The following is a 12,268-nucleotide window of genomic DNA, read 5'->3' on the forward strand; positions in this document are numbered from 1 at the left end:
CTGTAGCTCGGTCCCGCTTGCTGAATCACCCCGAAATTTTCAAGATAGGAGCGGACTGGAGCGGGCCATAAGTTTTGAAAATGTTGCAAAGATTCGTCAACCAGTGCCAAAGTTATTGGGAAAAGAATAAACGAGTTTCCTATGGAAACTAGGTCCTAAGTATAACTATCTACTGGCGACCGCCAATAGATAATAACTATATAAGATTTTGACCTCGGTCACAGGCCTCCACTCTCCCAGACAGCTCATGCGCTCCATTGCCGCTGCTGAGCCCCCTTCCTTGTGTGTCCGAGGCTGCTGCCCGCTGAGTATTGCTCATTTTGGTTTAATTTGCATTTTGCCTGCATTTCATCTGTCATTCTTTTGGTCATTGTTTGGTAATTATTTCCTCTGTTTCCATTCCTCTGCTGCTGTAACTGTTCTTTGCCCCCTCGCACCGTCCCCATGTCCCCCTTCCTGCCAGTGCTGACTCGGCCCCTCCCCTCTACATGCGCCCGTTTCCCGCCTACCAGCTGAGTGTCCCTCCCCTCCCCTATATAATGCAGACCTCTACACGGGTGTGCCGATAGCATGCTAAAGGCGCGCCTAAGGCAAGTCCATCTGTGCCAGTCCGCGACCCGAACGTGACCAGAGCCAGGAACCCTGGTTCTCCCATGACCCACCGCTACGACTCTACCATCCTCAAAGCACTCAATCCTGGAAGACACACCAACTGCGTAACATCCTCACCGAACACCACCCATGGAGCGTTCTCGTGCAGAGCCTGCTGCAGATCCTTCACCATTGACAATACCCCCACGACCGCCTAATGCCCGCTTGACGCATGCACCACCACCACCCTGACATCCATCCTCCTCAACGCGCGCTCCCTACACTGACACGCCGTAGAGATCTGGGACCTGATCAACACAATCTCGTTTGATGTCGCCTTCTTCACTGAAACCTGGACCAACGCCATCCCCATTGGCTACAAGATCCAGAGAAAGGACCGCCCCCACCGCCCAGGAGGAGGACTCACTATTGCTCACAAGGCCTCCCTCCGCCTCTCCACATCCAGCACGATTGACCCCCACTCCAACACAGAACACTTCAACTTCCAGATCAAGCCCAGCCCCAGGACCATGCTATGCTGCACCCTCATCTACAGACCACAGGGACCTCGCACCCAATCCACAGTCCACAGCCACCATTGCAGAGCTTGCTACACCCCACACAATCACCTCCACGGACTACATTCTACTCAGGGGCCTGAACTTCCATCATGACAACTGCAACAACCCCAACCTTGGACTGCAGCAGCTGGTCAGCACACCCACGCACGGAGCTGGACACACCCTCAACCCTATGTTTGTAGGAGGAACAAACATCCATTTCAGGAAGCAACACCCAGCCTGTCTGGATGGACCACCACTACATCCATTTCACCTTCAACACCACCACCGCACACAAGCCCGCCCTGCGACCGCAACACAGAAACTGGAGCAAGGTCATAGAGAAACTCCTCATCACCACCCTCCTCCAAGACCCCCCCAGCACCACGACCGACACCAACTCCGCAGCCACAGAACTTCACCGCTGGATCTCCTGCTGCATCGACAAACTCGCACCCCTCCGACACCCCGCAAAACAACGCTCGCTGAAGGCCGCCTGGTTCACCACTGAACTACAGGAAGCCCTGAAGCACTTAGGGGACACCAAACGGACCAACCAGACCAATGCGACCAATGCCAAGGATCTGTTCAACATGATACAGCAATTCACAAAACTGCCCAGCGAAGCCACGGATGTCACACCTTCCCAGCAACTCTGCGACAAGCTCAGCTCAAACTTCCACCTGAAGATCAAGGCCCTCTACGACAATTTCAGCGAACTGTGTGCCACTGCTTTCCAGTGCCACAGTGCGAGTGCTCCCTATTGTAAGTTGATATATTAATCAGTGGTTCCATGTTTGGCTATTTGGTTTACTTGTCAGACCCTAGTCTAGTGCACTAAGTGTGCCCTGGGCGTGTAAATCCAAATGCTGCTGGTGGGCTTGCAGCACTGGTTGTGCCACCCACAGAAACAGCCTTGATAAATGTGTCTAAGATCTGCCATTGCAGAGCCTGGTGCAGTCTGGTACTGTCATGCTGACTGGGCAAGTGCACCCACTTGCCAATCCCTAAACCTTCCCTTTTCTTCATATCAGTCACCCCTATGGTAGTCCCAAGGGCAGAGTGCATTGTAAGTATAAGGTAGGACATGCCCTAGTGTCTGTGGAATGTCCTAATAGTGAATTACAGCAACTTTCATTTTTCACTATTGCAAGGCCCTCTGTTCTCCATAGGCCAGAATGGGCAGTTAGATTTTTACATTCTTATAATCCTAACTGACTCAGAGAACATGGTGGAAATTAGAGTTTAGTTTGCCTGCACTTAGAATGATATAATGCATCTTTTAGTGAAGTTGATTTTACCATTCTGCATTCTGTGTTTGAAAATACCACTTTTAGAAAGTAGGTATTTTCTCGCCTCACCTTTCAAGCCTGCCTCTGCCAGGTTGTGTATTCCTTTGTCTGGAGTTTGTGAGTGACAGGGTTGAGGGATTCCAAGAGACAGGGTGAGTCAGCCCAGTGGTGAATAGAGAGATCTTCATCTAGATGGGAGGGAGGAATTACACCTGAACCTTGAATAGGGCTGTGCCTGCCTTCCACAATGCTGGCTCCACCTCCTGGGGTGCGGCTGATGTCTCTGCCCTGCACACTGAAAGAAGAGAAGGAATCCTGTCAACAAAGTGCTCCTGGACTGTACTTGCTTTCCTCAATGCTGGCTCCACCGCTGTGGGGCGTCTGATGTTTCTGCCCTGCACTGTGAAAGGAAAGAAAGAGTCCTGTAAACAGAGTGCTCAGAGAACAAAGGATTTTGGGGTATAATTATTGGGACCCTGATCCCATGAAATTAGATCCCTACTGGACTACAAGAAGAAACCTCTGCTGAGGAGAGGATCCTGAAGAAACTGAGGAGAGACTATTACTAAGCTGAAGTGCTGCTTAGGGGAGTGGCCTGCAGTGATTGCCTTACTGCCAAAGAGAGGAGAAAGGAACTTTGTGTACTTTGCTTTCAACTTGTGAAGGATCTCCAAGGGTTTGGAAAAGAGCTTGCCTCCTGCTGAAGTCTCAGGGACAACAGACTTCACCCCCAGCTCCCCAGAGTTCTTTGGAAGTGCCTGCTGCTGTTTTGGGCCTTCTGAGGGACTGTGTGTCGCAAGGAGCTGGAAACGCGACTCAACAAAAACGAAGCGTGTCGCCGTCGCTGCTGCTGCCATCACACTTCTGAACAAGGGTGTCACCGCTGGAGTTGTCGCACTGCACCGCATCAAGAGAAACGTCTCGCAATGAAGAGGGAGCGTGTCACCATCGCTGCTGCTTGCCATCGCACTTCTGAACAAGGGTGTCACCGCTGAAGTTGTCGCACTGCATCGCATCAAGAGAAGAGTCTCACAACGAGGAAGAACCATGTCGCCGTCGCTGTTGCTGCCGTCGCACTTCTGAACAAGGGTGTCGCCGCTGGAACTGTCGCATTGCACCGCATCGAGGAAAGCGCCTCGCATCCCCAGAGAAGCGCGCTGCCATCAGAGTTGCTGCCATCGTATTTCTGAACAAGAATGTCGCCACGGGGATTGAGGACACGCCCACGAGGAACATGGCGGCGGGCTGAGAGCCGGTCGCGGCAGCTCCGTGGTGTCCGGATGGCCGAAGAAAAGATTGCAGCTTGACAGCGAGAGGTCGCTTGTCTCCCCGCGTTGCGGTGAGTAATAGATGCGCTTTTTCCCCCTCCGCATATGCTGACGGCAAGCCTAATGCCGGCTCCTTTGTTCTTTTCCCCCGAGGAAAACCAGCCGTCCCAGGAGGTACTGCTGCGGGCGGGTTAGGTCGGATCGGCGTGTCTGGTTGTGGTCTGCTGCGGGAGTCGTTTCAACAGGACGAAATGGAGATGGTTGCTGGGTTGCTGGGTCTGTAGGCTTGCAGATCGTTTTCTTTCCTCATTTTAAGCGCGTAGAAAAACGCTTAAAGAATCATTAAGTCAATACTGCACCAAAGCGGAGAGCAGCATCAGCGGTAAGGAGATACACAGGGGGGGGCTTAAACAGAAGCATTGGACAGAAGCAGACAGCAGCTCTATGGAATGCTGCAAGTACTCTTTTTTAATAGCCCTTAATTGTTTATTTCTTATAAGAAAGGATGCAATGAAGCTGAGATACAGGTGCTAGGCATTATGGACATTGGAGTCCTGGCAATATTGGGTTACTTTGATCATTGACTTACCAGCTCAGCTATTGTGAAAAGGAGTGCATCTGCAGTACATGCAACGGAGTATGTTCCATTATACATGTCATTTGATCTTTTTTTTTTTTTTTTTCTACAACAAAGGAAAAAAAAAACATCCCACTTTAGTCCTTCCTCACTGTGTGACTTTGAGGGTGTATTTAAGACTTTCAAGCAGCTGCCTATCGTATTTGCATTTTTAAGGTTGCAGCGGGCTAAGCTTGGTTAAAGCTAGGTAGATCTGATTGTGGACTAGTGCACACTTTCACCCAGTGCACATCTATATCTACATTTATGCTGGAAGAACGCCGACGATGTTTATGGGGCAGGTTTCGTTCTGCACTGTTCAAAATTAAACTCGGAAGCCTAGTAATACAATCACCTGAACAACATCTCACTAAAATAGGCCTCGAGAAAAAAAAACTTTACTCTCTTGCAGCAAAGTGCGGGGATAGGGGGACTAGAGTGGAAGAGGCTCCAGGACTTACTACTGGAAGGGGGGGTTGTATGGATCATACGCAGCCTGGTCCTCTAAAGTATTACAGGACCACTGAAATCACTGAAGTTACTGAAAGTTTAGAGCAAGAGCCAGTTCTGCTGAAAGCTCCTGAGTTAGGCGGGCCAGAATCAACAGAGGCAGTATCACTTAAGACTACAGAGCGAGCCAAGGTGGAGATAAATTCAACTTCGGTAAAACAGGGTCACATTCTTCCAGTAAGAAGAAACAGGTATCAGCTTAGATCCAGGGCAGGATTAAAAGAGAAAGAGGCTCTACAATTTGAAGAGAGAGAGAGACCTATGCCATTAACCCCCTGCAAAAGCAAAAAGAAAAAGACTATTTCAGTCAAAAAGTTCAAAGGTGCACCTCATGAGGGCCAAGTGGTAAAAAGTACTCCATCCTTAAAATCTTTCTTTAAGGTCCTGGATCAGGCTAAGCGTTCCGTAGTGCAGTTGGAGAGCAATCCCGGCTCTACCCCTTTAACAAATAGATACAAGGTCTTAGAAAATCTAGACAATATGGAAAATGCAGACGAGGCTGAATGTGTAACAGAAAACTTGGCTAACTTGACTAAAGCCCTTACAACAGACTCAATTAAAGCCCCTACAATAGATAAAACTCGTGGAAACCAAGACACCAGACCCAAGAGTCAGGTTGCAACAGTTAAATTTACACAGAGCAGTTCTAAGGAGGCAGATGAGGTGATTAGGACATTACACGCAAGTAAAGATAATCATTTAGATATGAGCGAGCAGGAAAGTGACCGTCTAGGGGACCTGTTTCGATCCTTGAGAGGAGACATGATGTCGAAATTTGAGATATCGGAAACCAATCAAAAAGCAATACAGGACAGATTCGATATGTTAGAATCTAAGCTTGAGGAGGTCACTCTGCGTACAGGGAGACTTGAAATAGAGACGGCTGCCTTGGACAAAACTGTACATGAAAATAAAAAAGATATAGAACATCTCAAAGCCCAGAATAGATCATTGGTAATGGACATTGAACGGATGGAGACTCATGCTAGGAGGAATAACCTAAGGATCTTGAAAATACCTGAAGGGGAAGAATTGGAGGATTTAAAGGGATTTGTCTGTAAACTCTTGAGAGACGGCGTTCTAAATGATCGTCCAGATATAAATTTGGAGGAAGAAATCCAGAGGGTGCACAGAGACCCCTACAAGAGGCGTACGGACAGGAAAACTCCCAGGAAAATACTTATAAACTTTCAGACATACAGTGTAAAAGAGCTTATCCTAGGGCGATCCCTTACGAGAACAGATCTACGGTATAACTCTAGTCCCTATCTTATCAGGTCGGACATTGGTGCAAAAACCGCGCAAAGACAATGGGAGCTGGGCACTAGAATGCCGGACTTAAGGTCTTTGGGAGCACATGTCCAGATGAGATTTCCAGCTATGCTCAGGATTATGTGGAAAAACAAGACATATAGTTTTACACAGCCAGAGGAGGTCGACAATCTTCTAGATCGAATAAGAAGCGAGCAGGAGGAACAGGAACAGGAATAGGTCCGGATAAATAAGCTGAGTAATTTATCGAAGATATAATAAAAAGCTGAAAGGAATAAAAGTGAAAAGAAAGAAAAAAAAAAAAAAAAAAAAAAAAGAAAGGAAAGGATAAAAGGGGAAAAAAAAAAAAAAAAAAAAAAAAAAAAAAAACTATATAATATAAAAAGGGAAATGGTGGAGAGAGAATTTGAAAAAAGAAAAAATAAAGGATTGTTTGAGTTGGCTGAATGATAAACAGGGGACACGAAGATTTATTCGCAATATAATTGGTCTCATTTGAATATAGTAAATGGGGAAATGGTGAGGGGGGAATTTGAAAAAGTAAAGGACTGTATAAGCAGGCTGTATGATAGAAATGGGGGACATGAAGATTTATTTGTAATTTAACTTGTCTCGCTCGAATACAGTAAATCGGTCAAGGGCACCACATGGGGGCTCCGAAAGGCGAAGTCATCGCCAGGTATGTTGGGGGGGTTCCTCAGGGGGGGGGTGTTCAAGGGGCGGGGGGAGTCGGGGGGGGGGGGGAAATAAAAAAAAATCCTCATATATAAATAATTGCTTGATGTATAAAAAAAAAATAGATGGGTGTGTGAGTACATCAGAACTATGACCAATTTATATAAGCTTAAGGTCCTGTCATGGAATATTAATGGTATAGGGGAAAGAATAAAACAGAACAGAATTTGTGAATTCTTAAGAAACTCGGACGCCCAAATTATAATGTTACAAGAAACACATTTGGAGGCAATAGTATGTGATTCTCTTTTTAAAAAGTGTAGGTGGGTACAGGATATAATCAGTTCCAGGCAGTTAGGTGTCACCAGGGGGGTTTCTATTATAATTCGATCGAACAGCGGGATAAGTTTGAGAAGTTTTGAGACGGATCAATCAGGGAGGTGGCTAGTTGCACAAGTATACATTCAAACCATCCCACATACTTTCACAGTGTACTATGGTCCTAACGAGGACAATCCAGCTCCGCTTTCTAAATTAGAACTAGCTTTATTTACGACAACTGGTCCTCTAATTCTTGGCGGGGATTTTAATCTGGTCTTCGACCAAAAATTAGACAGAACTTCTAAGGCCAAATACCATGCTCCCTTAAAATCACTTGCCATCTTGGATGTTTTAATGAAAGACTTCACTCTAGTGGATGTCTGGAGAAAAAAGTACAAATTCCAACCAGGTTTTACTTTTTATAGCAAAAAATACAAGAATTATTCTAGAATAGATCATTTCTTGGCTGACCAACACCTTCTTAAAGATATTAGTTATCTCTCTTTCACACCCTCTGGATTATCGGACCATGCAGTACTAGAATTGGAAATTAAACTGAATATAACTTTATTAAAACCAAGGTGGACTCTGGAAAGATCCTTTTTATTGGATAATCAGATAAAAGCAGCTGTTAAAGACAACACATCAGAATTCTTTTTAATAAATTTAGGATCCTCCTCTCCCCAGATAGTATGGGAAACTTATAAGGCCTATTTGAGGGGTGTTTTAAGTTCTCTAATGTATCACAAGAGAAAAAGTATAAAAATAAAAAGAAAGGAAGACTTAGCAATAATATCTAGAAAGGATCTCGAACTACAAAATGCAATACTAACAAACTCCAGAGAAATACTTGCGTTAGAGAAGGAACTTGTTGACTTGCAGCTCCAGTTAAAAATTTCGGATGAAAGAATCCTTAAAGAAAAATGGGAGTCCAGCAGATTAAAAAATTTTGAATACGGAGAGAAGTGCGGAGCACTCCTTGCCTGGAAAGCTAGAGAAGAGAGAACGAGAAATAACATTAAAGCGTTGGTACTTAGACAGACAGGTAATCTGATAGAAACAGACGCAGAAATAAGAGAGGAAGCTAGGTCCTTTATGAGGAGTCTCTACACGGAAGATAAAGATCCCACGGGGGCGGATTTAGAATCCTGGTTGAGTATAAAGCATCTGCCACAAATGTCCGAATCAGATAAAGCATACTTGGAATCTGAGATAACAGATGGGGAAATTCTAAATCAGTTGAAGAAAATGAAAAAGGGGAAAGCTGCAGGCTCAGATGGGCTGCCAGTGGAGATTTATACGGACAATAAAGATCAATTAATAACTCCATTAAGAGAACTTTTCAATTTTTTATTGATCCAAGGCCATTCTATACCTTCTTCGTGGGGAGAAGCTATCATTACGCTTATACCCAAGCCTAATAAAGACCCGAAAAAAATAGAGTCCTACAGACCTATTTTGTTACTGAATTCGGATATGAAGATTTACTCAGGCATCTTGGCCACCAGATTATCAAAGGTAATAAAATCCATAATCCACCCTGACCAGAGAGGCTTTATCCCGGGGAGACAGTTAAATGAACTAACGTTTCAAGCTATAGGGGCTGTAGATTATTCTAATGCTAAAAATCTCCCACTGGCGCTGGTGGCAATAGATGCGGCTAAGGCCTTCGACCAGGTCAATTGGAAATACCTTTGGGCCACAATGGCGGCCTTCGGGCTCCCCAAAATTTTCATAGAGGCGGTCAGATCCTTATATCACTGCCCAAAGGCTAAGGTTTTAGTTAATGGAATTTTATCTGAGTGGTTTGACATATCACGAGGCACTAGGCAGGGTTGTCCTCTGTCCCCCCTTCTGTTCGATGTTTATATGGAGCCTTTTGTTTGCGGGATTAGAGAGGACAATATTATTCAACCATTCCAGCTTGGAAATCTGCTTTTGAAGGTGGCGTTGTACGCTGATGATCTTCTTTTATATACCTCTGATCACTCGGAAGCAATTCCAAGGTTATTTTTTTTATCTGAGGAATTTGGGAAACTGTCCGGGTACCAGATTAATAAAGATAAAACAGAGATCATGGGGTGGAATAACAACACACATATAGCTGGTGCAAAACAGAGTATGAGGTACCTGGGAATCCACTTAACTCAATCTTTAAATGATACCACTTCTCTCAGTTGGCAAAAGGTGGTTAAAGATATTAATAAAACTTTAACAAGATGGGGGAACTTGCCTTTAAACATCTACGGTCGGGTCAACCTTATCAAAATGACAATTCTTCCTAAATTGACCTTTTTATTTAACTGCATCCCCCTATCATTTTCACTGAAAGACATCAACAATTTACAGGGCAAAATTGGATCCTTTATATGGGCCTGCAAGTCAACAAGAATTGCATGGAAGAAATTGAGGAGGGGTTTAAAAACAGGAGGGCTCGCCCTCCCTGACATTCTCTCATACTGTCATGCATTTCATTTTAAAAATTTTAGGCTTCTTGCAAACAAGCTGGACGCATCATCACAGGGCCGCCTGTTTCAAGCTTTGTTAACTGATTTACCCTATGACCATGATTACTTTACTTTAAAGTTTGGAGACCAGAAATTTTTTTAAAAAATTCGCTTTAAAATCCTACAGACTGCATTAAAAAATTGGGGTTTCATGAGGAAGACATTTAATATTTCCTATTATCACACACACTCCCCGATTTGGGATTCTCCTGGCACACCTCAATGCCTCCAGGATCAACTATCACAACCCCTGAAAACAGCTGGCTTCAAAAAATGGGGAGACCTCTGGGCAGACTCGGGCCTAATGAGTTGGAACACGCTGGCACAGCTTACGGAGGGACAGTTGACTAGGTTTAAATATTACCAGCTGTCCGCTTGGTGGTCCAGTCAAAGAATGCAAAGGGAGGAAGATACAGATATTCTTGAGGCAATTGGCAGAAGGGGGAAATGGGTAAAAGAGTTATCTTTTTGGTACAATTCAATGGTCAAAGAAGAGGAGAGTGAACTGTACCCGGAGATAGTAAAGTTATGGGGAAACTGTATAGCAGAGCCCCCAGAAGAAGTCTGTAAGGCATGGCTAGACTCTTTTTCCCTTTCACAGAGGCTAATTAAACCCGCTAATTTAAGGCGCAATCACCTGTTTACGGCTCACAGAGTCTATTGGACTCCGGCCAAACTACACAGGATAACACGAAACAACTATTATTGCCCCCGTTGTAACCAGAACGCCGCTGATGATATCCACATCTTTCTAGAATGTCCAGCCATTCAAAACTTCTGGAAAGCGATAATGGATTTCTTGGGAGATGTACTTTCAACAACTATTGCATGTTCTCGCAGATTAGTCTTTTTTGGCTTTCTGAAAGAATATAACATCAAGGATCTGGATACTCAATTCATTTTTTACACAATAATTATTGCAAGGAGACAAATCTGTATGGAGTGGAAGTCAGCGGCTCCCCCTAGATTTGCAGTATGTTTGAAGTACCTAATGGAAGTGTGTAAAATGGATCAGGCTGGCCGCAGTGAGAGCTTGGAGAATGTCTGGTCTAAACTGATGGTCTGGATAAATAGGTGAGCAGTCCTGTGATTATGCCAGAGGTTGTGTCGGTCCTGTCCTCCACCAGGCCTAGGGTGCCTAAAATAGGTCTGGAGGAGTAGGATAAGGAAAACAGCCTACCTCTGGGAACCCCTGTTTGCTATGATACTGTTTTCCATGGTGGACCCGAAAGAAAAACAACAGTATAAGAGGCAACAGCGAGACCCATCTAGAGCATAAATATTCTGGTGGCATATATGAGGACAAAAAAAAAAAAAAAAAAAAAAAAAAGAATGTCGCCACTGTAGTTGTCGCATCATGCGGAAGCTTCATGCAAACATGGGAGAACAGTGTTGCAGCTGAAGCTGTTGCTGTCGCATTTCTGAACAAGGGTGTCGCCGCTGCAGTCCATGCATCGAACCGAGAACTTCTCACATCCACGGAGAAGCGTGCTGCATCTGGAAGATCTTCATGTCTTTATTTTTTTGCACCTGAAATTGCCGCATTTCCCTTGCTGCGACATTGCTTGTCGTGGAAGCGCAAGCATCGTAAGGTACATTGACGCAAAGTGCCGCATCTTAAGAATTGAACTGAACTAAGCTAAAACTACCATCCCAAAGTAACAGTATTGTGTATTTTTGTCATTTATGGTCTTGTGGTAAATCTATATCAAGTATACTTATTTTTTATATAAAACCTTGTGTGGTGTCCATCTGTAATGTCACTGGGTTACTGTATGTGGTCACAAATGCTTTACACACTGCCTCCGAGATAAGCTTGTCTGCTCGTGCCAAGCTACCAAGGGGGTGAGCAAGTGTTATTTTAGGCGTGAAATCCCCTTATCCTGACTAGAGGCAAGGGTCCCTATTTGTCACAAGTACCTGCCTGTGCCAACTAGAAACCCCTAAATCTAACAGCCTCCCTCGCCGCCATCGCCAGACAGCATCGGCTCAGCATTGTATCCCATGCCGATGACACCCAGCTCATTCTCTCACTCACAAAGAATCCCGAAGACACCAGACTCTGCTTCTAGGACGTAATGAAGAACATGGCAGCCTGGATGAAGGACAGCTGGTTGAAGCTTAACTCAGAGAAGACCAAGGTCCTCATCCTCGGACCCTGCACCTCCACCTGGGACAACACCTGGTGGCCCTCCACCCTCGGGAATCCACCCACTCCTACTGACCACGCAAGAGACCTCAGTATCATCCTCAACTCTTCCCTCTCCATGAAACACCAAATCAACGCCGTCGCCTCCACTAGCTTCAACTGCCTGCACATCCTCCGCAAGATCTTCAAATGGATCCCCTCCACGCACTCATAACGAGCAGACCGGACTACGGCAATGTCCTATACGCCGGAATCAACAGAACTCCACTACACAGACTCCAGACCATCCAGAACGCCACTGCCAGACTCGTTCTCGGGACTCCGCGTCACGAACACATGACCCAACACCTACAAGACCTCCACTGGCTCCCTGTCGAGAAGAGGGACACCTTCAAACTCCTCACCCATGCCTACAAATCTCTCCTCAACATCGGATCCAAATGCCTCAATGAGAGAGTGTCCTTCCACGCACCCAAGAGGAACCTCCGCTCTGCTAACCTTGCCATT

Source organism: Lissotriton vulgaris, chromosome 6 (genome assembly GCF_964263255.1).
Source record: "Lissotriton vulgaris chromosome 6, aLisVul1.2, whole genome shotgun sequence".
Classification (NCBI taxonomy): Eukaryota; Metazoa; Chordata; class Amphibia; order Caudata; family Salamandridae; genus Lissotriton; species Lissotriton vulgaris.